Source organism: Amphiprion ocellaris, chromosome 5, assembly GCF_022539595.1.
Source record: "Amphiprion ocellaris isolate individual 3 ecotype Okinawa chromosome 5, ASM2253959v1, whole genome shotgun sequence".
Classification (NCBI taxonomy): domain Eukaryota; kingdom Metazoa; phylum Chordata; class Actinopteri; family Pomacentridae; genus Amphiprion; species Amphiprion ocellaris.
Window position 1 is genome coordinate 37,870,111 of NC_072770.1, and position 12,112 is coordinate 37,882,222.

Consider the following 12,112-nt stretch of genomic DNA (forward strand, 5'->3'; position numbering starts at 1 on the left):
TATAATTAGTTTCCATGTTAGTTGTACTTTGCATGTATCATCTGTCTTATCATGCATGTATTATACTGTGTGTTTTATGGTCCTTGTGTCCCCCCCACCTCTCTATCTCTATCCCTCTACCTCCACCTCTAACCCTCTACCTGTAACCCTCGACCTCTATCCCTCTACTCCTCTACCTCCATCCCTCTATCTCTACCTCTCTACCTCTTCTGTCCCTCTCAGCCCACCCGGCCAGCAGGCAGATGGGTCCCCCACATTAGAGCTGGCTTCTGCTCGAGTTTTTTTTTTCCCTGTTAAAAGGGTGTTTTCCTTGCCACTGTCGCCTTTTGGCTTGCTCTGGGGTTCAGGCATATGGGTTCTGTAAAGCGTCTCGAGACAATTTGACTGTAATTGGTGCTATATAAATAAAATTGAATTGAAATTGAATATGGATAATAGCTCCTAAACAGCTTATTACTTTGAATAGAGTACATCAAATATGTTTGATGACGTTTTTCTGGATTCTTTCTGTGGTCAGAAAATCATCAGTGTTTGTTATGGGAGCCTCCAGAAGCAGCAGAGCAGCAGAAAACTATTATTCTGTTTCACTGTTAAACCGGAAGCTGCATTTAGACTGATGTCACATCCTGCAGACGTGTCAAAGACTAAACCACTGCAGTTTAATCAAACAGCCCCTCACACAAACCAGGAAACAGTCTGAGATTCTTCCTGTGTAAAGAGATACTCAGACCATCAGACGGAGCTTCAGCGTCCTCAGACTGAGTCCAGCTACAACACTGCTGCTTCCAGCTGCTGACACTCCAAACACTGAAGGTGAGTCTGAGCAGAAACACCACTCAGAATCAAAGGAGCTTTCAGAGAACTTAGTGACTCACTGGACTCTGTGTCTGCTGTGTTTTCAGCTTCACTCACGCAATAAATGGCTTCCAGATCAGAGGAGGATCTCTGCTGTCCGGTCTGTCAGGACGTCTTCACAGATCCTGTTCTTCTGTCATGTAGCCACAGCTTCTGTAGAGACTGTCTGAAGACCTGCTGGAGACAGAAACCAACACACGACTGTCCAGTCTGTAACAGAAGATCTTCAAGAGAAGATCCACCTCGTAACCTGGCATTAAAGAATCTGTGTGAGTCCTTCAGGCAGCAGAGAGCTCAGAGATCTTCAGTCTCTCGATGAAGCTTCACAAGAACACAGGAAGGAACTTCAGGAAACTCTGAAGCCCTTAAAGAAGAAGCTGAAGGTTTCTGAACAAGTTCAAGTGAAGTTTGATCAAACAGCAGAACACATTAAGGTCCAGGCCCGACACACAGAGAGGCAGATTAAGGAGCAGTTTGAGAAGCTTCACCAGTTTCTGAGAAAGAAAGAGGAGACCAGGATGGCTGCACTGAGGGAGGAAGAGGAGCAGAAGACTGGGATGATGAAGGAGAAGATGGAGGCTCTGAGCAGAGAGATAGCAGATCTTTCAGACACAGTCAGAGCCACAGAGGAGCAGCTGAGAGCTGAAGACGTCTCATTCCTGCTAAACTACAAGACTGCAGTGGAAAGAGTCCAGCGCTGCCTCCTGCTGGAGGATCCACAACTGCTCTCAGGAGCTCTGATAGACCAGGCCAAACATCTGGGCAACCTGAGCTTCAACATCTGGAACAACATGAAGGACATGGTCTCCTACACTCCTCTCATTCTGGACCCAAACACCACATCCAGAACTCATCCTGTCTGAAGATCTGACCAGTGTGAGATATGGAGATGAACAGCAACTTCCTGATAATCCAGAGAGGTTTGATGGTTCCATCTGTGTTCTAAGCTCTGAAGGCTTCAACTCAGGAACTCACAGCTGGAATGTTGAGGTTGGAGACAGTGAATACTGGGAACTGGGTGTGTTAGAAGAGTCTGTCCAGAGGAAGGGATGGATACAATCTGGATTATGGAGATTATTGTTTTCTGAAGATAAATACTCAGCAGGTTCACCACTAACTTCCTCCACTGATCTCTCAGTGCAGAAGAAGCTCCAGAGGATCAGAGTGAATCATGGACTGTAATAGAGGAAAGCTGTCCTTCTCTGATCCTGATACTAAAACACACATACACACCTTCAATCACACTTTCACTCAGAGGATGTTTCCGTACATTTACACGAAGGGTAAAGTTCAGATTTTTCCAGAGAAGGTGACAGAGACATTGGAACAGATCAGTTAAGAGGTAAAGAAGACGTTTTCTGATGATGTTTTAGACCTGAAAAAACTAGCTGATGAAACTGATTATAAAGACTGTTGTTGTGGAGGGTAGCTGTAGGAGAAAGTCTGCTGAATGACAGCTGATAGAATAACCAGCTGGGTTCATGTCACACATGATCCATGTTTTATTTCAACTGTCACATTCATCTCTAAATATTTCACAGCAAAGTCAGTGATCATTTTTATCACATGTAATGTTACTGGACATCAGATTTTAGATGAAAATCTATTGTTTTGTTCTCTGAGATGAGATTTCCAATCACTGGAATGGAAAAGGCGTATATATTGTAAATATTATTACTACTGTTCTATTATTATTTTATTCATATCACTACGTCTTTTGTTACATAAGCTGCTGTAACAATGTAAATTTCCCCTGGCGTGGAGAGAAATAAAGGACTTATCTTATCTTATCTTAACTTTTCTGTATTATGAGGGGTTTTTCTTAATTTTTTTTTTTTTTGGACCGTTTCTTCATCAACTCTCACTTTTATTGGTCAGTATTTTTTTAAATATAACTGAATTTTGTCTTTTATTAACCTTTTCAATGTAATGGTGGAAACTAGTTTTTGTAATTACATTTTTAGTTGGGTGCATTTTTATATGTAACTTCACAAAAAGTAATATTCTGTCTTATTGTCTGTCAGCAGTAGTTAATGAATGTTTTGTGTGAGATTAGAATCCATGCTGTTGTGTGTTTCTTTGCATGGAAACTAAATTTCATCTCAGGAACTGAAATTTTCTCTCTTATTTCTCATCATGTCATTGATTCAGAATCTGCAGTATTGGACAAATACATTGAATAATCTCTGATTCTGGGTGGGTTTAAATGTGAGAAAAAGTTTAAGACTCAAAAAAAAATCCTCATAATGGATTGTAGCTTGAAAACAGCTTGATGAGGTTTTTCTGGATTCGCTCTGTGGTCAGAAGGTCATGTGTTTGAACAGCAGCAAATTATTAATCTTTTTTAATGTGTGACACCAGAAGCTGCATTCAGACTGTTGCAACATCCTGCTGTACACTACCAGCTGATGTGTCAAAGACTAAACCACTGCAGTTTAATCAAACATCCCCTCACACAAACCAGGAAACAGTTTGTAGATTCTTCCTGTGTAAAGAGATACTCAGACCATCAGACAGAGCTTCAGCGTCCTCAGACTGAGTCCAGCTACAACACTGCTGCTTCCAGCTGCTGACACTCCAAACACTGAAGGTGAGTCTGAGCAGAAACACCACTCAGAATCAAAGGAGCTTTCAGAGAACTTAGTGACTCACCGGACTAAATGGTTTCCAGATCAGAGGAGGATCTCCATCTCTTGAAGAAGTCGTTGTCCTTTGATTTGTGCAGCCAGTGACGGAGAAGACAAATGAACTGATGGGGAGGTCCGGCTCATCTGTCTGAGGATGCACAAAATGTAGAACATCGTTCATCTTCACATCCCCACCGTGGCATACTGGGGGTTGTTCCTCAGCTGAGAGAACTCACACAACAAGAAGAAAATAAGTTGCTTTAGCTGCTTGTAAAATGTCCACCGTGTCTACTTTAATATTCAGAACAAACTTTAGTTCAAGGATTTAATAGAAATCAGGATTTCCTATGAAGCTGCATTTAAATAAAAAGACCTCTTTTTATTCTGTTATTTACACTGTAACGTGTAAAACTGTACCGCCAAATACAATAAAACACAGTTTGTCTAAATAAAGTTAATTTAATAAGTGTGACACTTTGCTTTATTGAGGGAAAATGTATTGTTCAGATCAACATATTCACTTAAATAACTGATAGAAAAATATATGTGAGAGGCAGCACTATCAGCAAACATTTAAAATGCATTCACTCAGTCAGGAGTCTGGTCTGTTAGCCCCAAATAACTACAAAATGGCTGCCAATTAAAATTGTTAAAACCTGTTAAAAACTGATTTAGCAAAGTTTGACATTTAATTCTGTTTAAAAGCCCTCCAAACAGGGTTTCTACATATATAACTTGAAGCAGAACTACTTTTAGGCATGCTTAAATGACAACAACAAAACTGTACAAAATTAAAATGTAGTTAGAAGTTCACAAAATGGCAGCTTAGCACAGTCAGCACCATGCTAGCTAATAAGAGCTTGACTTTACTCCACCAAATTTGCCTCTAACTCGATAAAAATGGGACACAAATACGTCGTCGACATTCTAAACATGTTAGAAAATATACATGACTAACTTACCAATGAGAAATATTGACAACATACCTGGTAAACGTGTAGAAATTATCACAACGGTTGTTTTTGCCAAATAACTACAAAATGGCTGCCAATTAAAACCTTTATAACCTAAAAAACTCTGATTTAGCAGAGCTGTAATTTTAATTCTGTTTAAAAGCCCTCCAGACGGGGGTTTTAACACATATAACTCGGAGCAAAACTACTTTCGGGCATGTTTAAATGACGACAACAAAACTGTACAAAATTAAAATGTAGTTACAAGTTTATAAAATGGAGGCTTAGCGCAGTTAGCAGCTTGTTAGCTAACAAGAGCTCGACGTTACTCCACCAAATTCGCCTCTAACTCAAAAAATGCGGCACCGCCGACACTCTAAACATGTTAGAAAATATCCGTGACTAATTTACCCATGAGAAAAACCGACAACGTACCTGAATAACGGGCAGAAATGATCCCAAAGGTCGTTTTGCTGAAGGATTTTTACCGAGGGAGAAAAAAATGCCGCGAATCTCCACCCAGACTAAAGCAACCGATCTCAGAGCCCGCGGCTCTGAGATGCGAATGTCGATCACTGAGTGTGTGATCCCAATTGCAGGTAAACAGAGCAGAAATGAGCAGAGATCACAACGAAACTCCGACAAATAATCACTGAAATTAACAGAGTTTGTTTTCTTTTACAAGTTTTCTGACATTTTATGTTTACTCAAGCAAATAATAATGTATTATTTTTTGCATTAATTTCCATAACAGACATCTGAATGTTCAGCATTTTGGCTTCATTTTATTGACATTCTAGACCCAAAGGTTTTTGCAAAAAGGATTTTTATACTACTACATGAATCAGAAAATACTGCCAATAGGCAGCGGGGAAAATATCAGTTTTCTCAATTTTTTAAGGAATGCGATGTTCTTTAAATCAGACTGTGAATGATACATGAGCAAACCCCTCTGTAGAATATAGACAGAAATAAAACGGGAAGGTTTGGTGGACATAACTGAAGGTGATGAGAAAACGAAAATATATAATAATTTTGAGAAAATTGCCTTTAAAGATTTATTTCAATAAAAATAAATAAAATTGTGTCTATTTTTAATAGGAATCGATTATTTTAGTAGATATCGCCATGAAATAATGAGGATATTAGGCATTATCACTTTAAAACATAGTAAAATAATGAACTTACCATGTATTTTGGACATTATATTTCCACTACTCTGAAAGAAGACATGTTACAGATACAAAAATTGACCAGTAAATGACAAAAATATGCTTTTACTTGTAGTTTAAAGGATTGAAAACATATAAAATAAAAATTTAAACCTCCTTCATCGTAGATTTTAGTTCATCTTTGTTCTCTTATTTGACAGGAAAATCTGAAATTTCTTGTTATTTTTGATCCTTTGATAAACAAGAATATCTGTGAGACGAGTAAATTCAACTACAATTAACAAAACTGGTTTGAATGTTATTTATTTATTATTAATCTTAATTCTCGTCATTTTGATGCCAGTGATTTACCTTTGGTGTTTAATTAAATGTCTTTGGGAGGTGCCAAATATTCCTCTTTATATTATTATTATTATTATTATTATCAGTTTATTTAAAAAGGGACCATGTACAATATTGAACATAAATGTTTCCATTTGATGTATTGCACCAGAGTTAGCTTTAAGCTAATTTCCATCTGCAGTCCCTATCATTTTAACTGTGTTTTAACCTTATTACAGAATGACTGTATTTACTATATTTTACATTCCATAATAGACAATGACAAACTTGTCCTCCTGGGATCAGTAAAGTTGTGTTAACGTTGTAAGTTTGCGTCGCACACAGTGTTGACAAATTAACATTTAATTAAATTATGACAAACTATTGTCCTCATGAGGAGCCTGTGGTCCTGCTAATAGCAGCTGCCTGCTTTGAGGAATTAGATCCCACAGCGATAGTCATCCACTCCGGACTCCTCGGTGACCTTCCTGCTCCTTCACGGTTTCCCCGGGAGCTGCTCGGCTTATTATCCTGTCAGGGACGGAGTTTAGAAAAAAAACCCTGTCAGGTGGTGATCACCAGCCGCCGGTGATTCTGCTGTACAGTCCTCTGCAATCACACTGATTAATCTCCAACCTACAGGGCTGCTGAGTATTGCTTCTATCAGCCGCATGCAGTTGGAGAGATTCAGTTTCCCGGCGGCGTTTGCTTCCCTTGGCCCAACAATGACTGCCGCTCGCTCTGTCAGCTCACCGGCCTCCGGCTCAGCGCTCCGTCTTCCAAAGTTTCATTACAAGATATCAGCCTCAGTGAGAACGACGTGCTCCTTCTCTTTATTCTGTTATTTTCTGTAAAAAAAAAAACACACACAAAAGATGAATAGAAGCGGCACAAACATTTTCCCTCCCGGTAAGAGGAGGTTGTCAGGGGCAGAATGAGCAACCAGCTGGCCGAGGAGCTCTCAGGGCTTTTTATGTCCACATCTGATAAATATTTCAAAGTGGCTCGGAGCAAATTTACCTCCACAAGGTTCAAGGATTGGGCTGCTTCAGTTTATCTGGACCTGTACGTAAAGTTTCTCAATCTTTTAAGTTTGGGGAAACTGAAGGCAGGAAACAGTATGACACAAGTTAAACAATGTGCTTCGTTCTCCTCCCAGAATATTCACCTGGAGTTCATCTGCAGCCAGTAGATGAATGGTCAATTAGAAGATAAAATGGCAAAAATTAGAGACAAATCAACCAAAAGGGAGATAGTCTGTCAAAAACAAACAGAAAATGAAAAATCTGAGACACGAAAGAAGACCAAACTGTCCTAAAGAGACATGAAACCATAGAAACAAGACACAAAACACTAAAAATGAGACACAAACCAAACACAAAATAACACTAACAAGATAGAAATGATTTTAAAAAAACAGACAGAAAATGAAAAAGATTGAGACACAAAATGACAAAAAAGACAAAACTATTCTTAAGAGACATGAAAGAAAAAATGAGACACAAGACAAGATGCAAAATAACAAAAACAAGACACAAATTGACAAAAAAGAGATATAAAATGACAAAAGGGAGACATAAAATGTTTAAAATGAGAGGTAAAATGATAAATGAGACATAAAATGGCAAAAAAGAGAAAACCGTCCCTAAGAGACATGAACCGACACAAATCAGACACAAAATGACAAAAATTAGACACAAAATGACAAAAATGCGAAACAAAATTTACAAAATGAGACAGAAAATGAAAAAAGTGAGACATAAAATGACAAAAATGAGACACAAAATGACAAAAATGAGACACAAAATGACAACTATGAGACATAAAATGACAAATGTGAGACATAAAATGACAAAAAAGACAAAAATCGACAATAATGAGTCATGAAATGACAAAAATGAGACACAAAATGACAAATATGAGACAAGAAATGAAGAAAACGAGACATAAAATGACAAAAAAGACAACAATCAACAAAAATGAGACACATAAGACAAAAACAATGGCAGAGACACAAAATGACCACAGGGAGACACAAAATGACACAAATGAGACACAAATGAGACACAAAATGACACAATTTCTGCAGTTTTTCCTGACAGTTGATGAAATGAACGTGCTGAAAGCCTCCTGGTCTGTTTCATCTCATTAACGGTTTGTGTGGAAAACGAGCATCAATTATCTGCCTGGACTCTAATTATAGAAGCTTCTCACCTGAAACACATCTATTCTTTCCTAACATGAAACAGAAATGACGTGTTTTCCTGCTTTGCTTCATACGTGTGGACGTCCCGTCATCGGCGGTGATTAATTAGAGCCATTAGAGCTAATTAGAACAGCTTCAGGACGCCTTCGTTTCCCTTCGTTTGGCCTTTTGTAATCAGTTCGGCTTCATTTGTCTCCATTCCTGCTTCGGCACCGCCAGCCGGAGAGATGAAATTAATCTTTTTATGTGAACCTGCGAAGAAAAAAGAAGATTCTAGACTTAAGAAAGACTCATAATAATAGTAATAAATGATGTCTGACGTTGAATCTACGACAACAATGTAATTAATGTGTTGATTTTATATGGCACAAAACATAAAAATACACCAAAATTAATATCTTAGACTGTGATAATCCAAAAAAAAACTTATTACATGGAAAATGTTTAATTTTTATAACTTTTTTTAAAACTAAGAAACAGTGACAATATGTAAATAAACTGCCATTTAAAGGGTTAAAATCAGAGACAATCGAGCGGAAAAAATAATACATACACAAAGATGAAACAGGTGAGATATTAGGTGTTAATCAGCGACTAAACTGGCCTGCTGTGTATTTAATTTAATTTAGGACTGGTAGACTTTAATTTATCTATAAGTTAACTTTTAGTTAAAGAATTAAAATGGTAATTTAATCTTTGTTCAGACCAAACAAGATACAAAATAAAGTAAAATGAGAAAAATGAGACACAAATGACAAAAATGAAAGAAATGAGACACAAATCACAAAAATGGATCACAGAATGACAAAAAAGAGACACAAAACAACAAAAATGAGACATAAAATGACAAAAATGACACACAAACTGACAAAAATGAAAGAAATGAGACACAAAACAACAGAATTGAGACACAAAACAACAGAAATGAGACAAAAAACAACAAAAATGAGACTTAAAATGACAAAAATGAGATACAAAATGAAAGAAATGAGACACAAAACAACAGAATTGAGACAAAACAACAGAAATGAGACACAAAATGACAAAAATGAGACAAAATGACAAAAATGGGACACAAAATGACAAAAATGGGAAACAAAATGACAAAAATTAGGAACAAAATGACAAAAATGAGACACCAATGACAAACATGAGAAACAAAAAGACAAAAATGATAAATAAAATGACAAAAATGAGACACGACAAAAATGAGACAAAATGACAAAAATGAGAAACAAAATGACAAAAATGATAAAAATGACAGAAAATAATAAAAAATGAGACACAAATGACAAAAATGAGACACAAAAAGACAGAAATGAGACAAAAATGACAAGAATGAGACACAAAATTACGTTGTCTACATAAAGAATTTTCTAGTTCTGTACATGCAGACTTTTCTAGTTTTCTACATATAGAAGTGTGTAGTTTTTTATAGAGGTGTGTAGTTTTCAATAGAAGTGTGTAGTTTTCTACATACAGAGGTGTGTAGTTTTCTACGTACAGAGGTGTGTAGTTTTCAATAGAATTGTGTAGTTTTCTACATACAGAGGTGTGTAGTTTTCTACATACAGAGGTGTGTAGTTTTCCATAGAGGTGTGTAGTATTCTGTGCTGTACGTGTCTTTACTTGTACTTGAGGAGAAACTGCACAGCTGGAAATAAAAGCTAAATGAAAGCAGACGTAGAAGATTTACAGCGGTTGTTTTTGTGTGTGAATGTGAGCCTCGGAGGTGAGGAATCCTCTTTCTATATGTTCTCTGAGTGTAAAAGTGTGAGCAGCGCTGATATGAGTGTTTCTATTACAGCTATTAATCACAGCAGCAGTCCACGCTTTCTCTCTACTTCTCTTCATTTGTCTCTCTGTGACGTCTACTGAAGGCTTTAAAGCACCCAGAATAATCCCACCAGGAGTGTTTGTGAACACAGACGATGAAAACAGTTAAACCAACAGGCTTTAATGAAGAACTGGTCAATTACTGGAGTTCAGGGTCAATTAACTACAACAGGATATATAGAATATAAAAACACAGATCTAGAAAAAATACTTTACCTTCCCTTCCACAATATCATCAGAAAAAACACAACTTATGAGCCAAGTTTTCAGAGTTTCTAGTTTTCAATACAGGGATTTTTCTATATACAGAGTTTTCTGGTTTTCTACATTCAGCATTTTCTCTATGTGGACCTCTCTAGTTATCTAGTCGGTTTTTTTGTATCTTTGTGGTGATTTTGTGTTACTTTGTAGTTATTTTATGTCTCTTTGTGGTCATTTTGCGTCTCTTTACAGTCATTTTGTATCTTTGTGGTCATTTTGTGTCTCTTTGTGGTCATTTTGCGTCTCTTCATGGCCATTTTGTGTCCCTTTGTGGTCATTTTGTGTCTCTTTACAGTCATTTTGTATCTTTGTGGTCATTTTGTGTCTCTTTGTGGTCATTTTGCATCTCTTCATGGCCATTTTGTGTCCCTTTGTGGTCATTTTGTGTCTCTTCATGGTCATTTTGTGTCTCTTTGTGGTCATTTTTTGTCTCTTCATAGCTATTTTGCGTCTCTTTGTGGTCATTGTGTGTCTCTTTACAGCCAATTTGTGTCTTTTATGGTCATTTTGTATTACTTTGTGGTCATTTTGTGTCTCTTCGTGGCCATTTTGTGTCTCTTGTTGGTCATTTTGTGTCTCTTTACAGTCAGCTTGTGTCTTTTGTAGTCATTTTGTTTTACTTTATTGTCGCTTTATGTCTCTGTGGTCATTTTGTTTCTTCTTATAGTCATTTTGTGCCTTTTTGTGTTGTCTCTGAGGTTTTCACACACTACAGACTGACTATTTATGAAACTGAATATAAATGCAGCTCTCTGTTGCACAGTCATCCAAAAACCCAACAACACAAAAAGACACTGTGGCACAAAACGTCAACATTTATGTGAAGAAATTCAGAAAACATGAAAAGATTTGCTGAGAAAAAAAACCACAAAGAAACAGGTAATGTGAGCCTGTTACCGCCAAAATAAAAGCTTGAGATTAATCCTGAGTCTTCCAGGGCTTCATTGTGTGGCGGCTCTAATGAGAAGCGTCGCCACGGCACACAAAGTGCCGTTAATTTGCTGGCAGAGCCGAGTTACTCGTGTCATCTCGGCATTTCACAGCCGTGTGTCAGCTCCTCTAATCTCCCCTCTCAGAGTTAATGCAAATCCAACCCAAATGAAAATCCCCTCCTTTTTTTTCTTCTTCTTCTGAAAGCTACTTTAGCGCTTTAACCAAATTGGGGTGAATTTCAAGTGGAAAATGTGAAACCCGGCATTATTCCGGATGAGCAGAGGAGTGTGTCAGCGAGGATGATGTCAAGAAAAGAGTCTCCTAATAGAGATTAGAGTCGGACGGAGACAGATGACGAATACGAAGCAGGACGGAGGATGAAGACGACTGACGGGAATCTGTTGTTGTGTAAAAGAGACCATCACCAGAGGAGCTCAGCAGGGAGCCAACAACACAACAACACAACAGAACACACAAACCATCGACGTCTGGACACACTTTAGAAGACGTCCGCCTCCACAGGATTAATGAAATGACAGTAAACACTGTTGGACATGGTTGTTTTACATCTCTTGATAGTCATTTTGTAGCATTTTGTTTGTCTTTTTGGTCATTATTTGTGTCTTTGTTGTCATTTTGTGTCTCTTTGTGGTGATTTTGTGTATCTTTATAATTGTTGTGTGTCTCTTTGGGGCCATTTTATGTCACTTTATAATCATTTTGAGTCTTTTTTATGGTCATTTTGTGTCTCTTTGTGGTCATTTTGTATCTTTGTGGTCATTTTGTGTCTCTTTGTGGTCATTTTGTGTCTATTTTTAGCCATTTTGTGTCTCTTTGTAGTCATTTTGTGTCTCTGTGGTCATTTTGTGTCACTGTATAGTCATTTTGTGTCTTTTTGTGGTCATTTTGTGGTCATTTTGTGTCTCTATAGTCATTTTGTGTCTCTAT

The 12,112-nt window shown here is 37.5% G+C and overlaps 1 pseudogene; it reads left to right on the plus strand.

Annotated features, from left to right (window-relative positions):
• The first annotated feature begins 697 nt into the window (after positions 1–697).
• LOC111570919 (nuclear factor 7, brain-like) lies at positions 698–2,604 on the plus strand (annotated as a pseudogene).
• Positions 2,605–12,112: the final 9,508 nt, after the last annotated feature.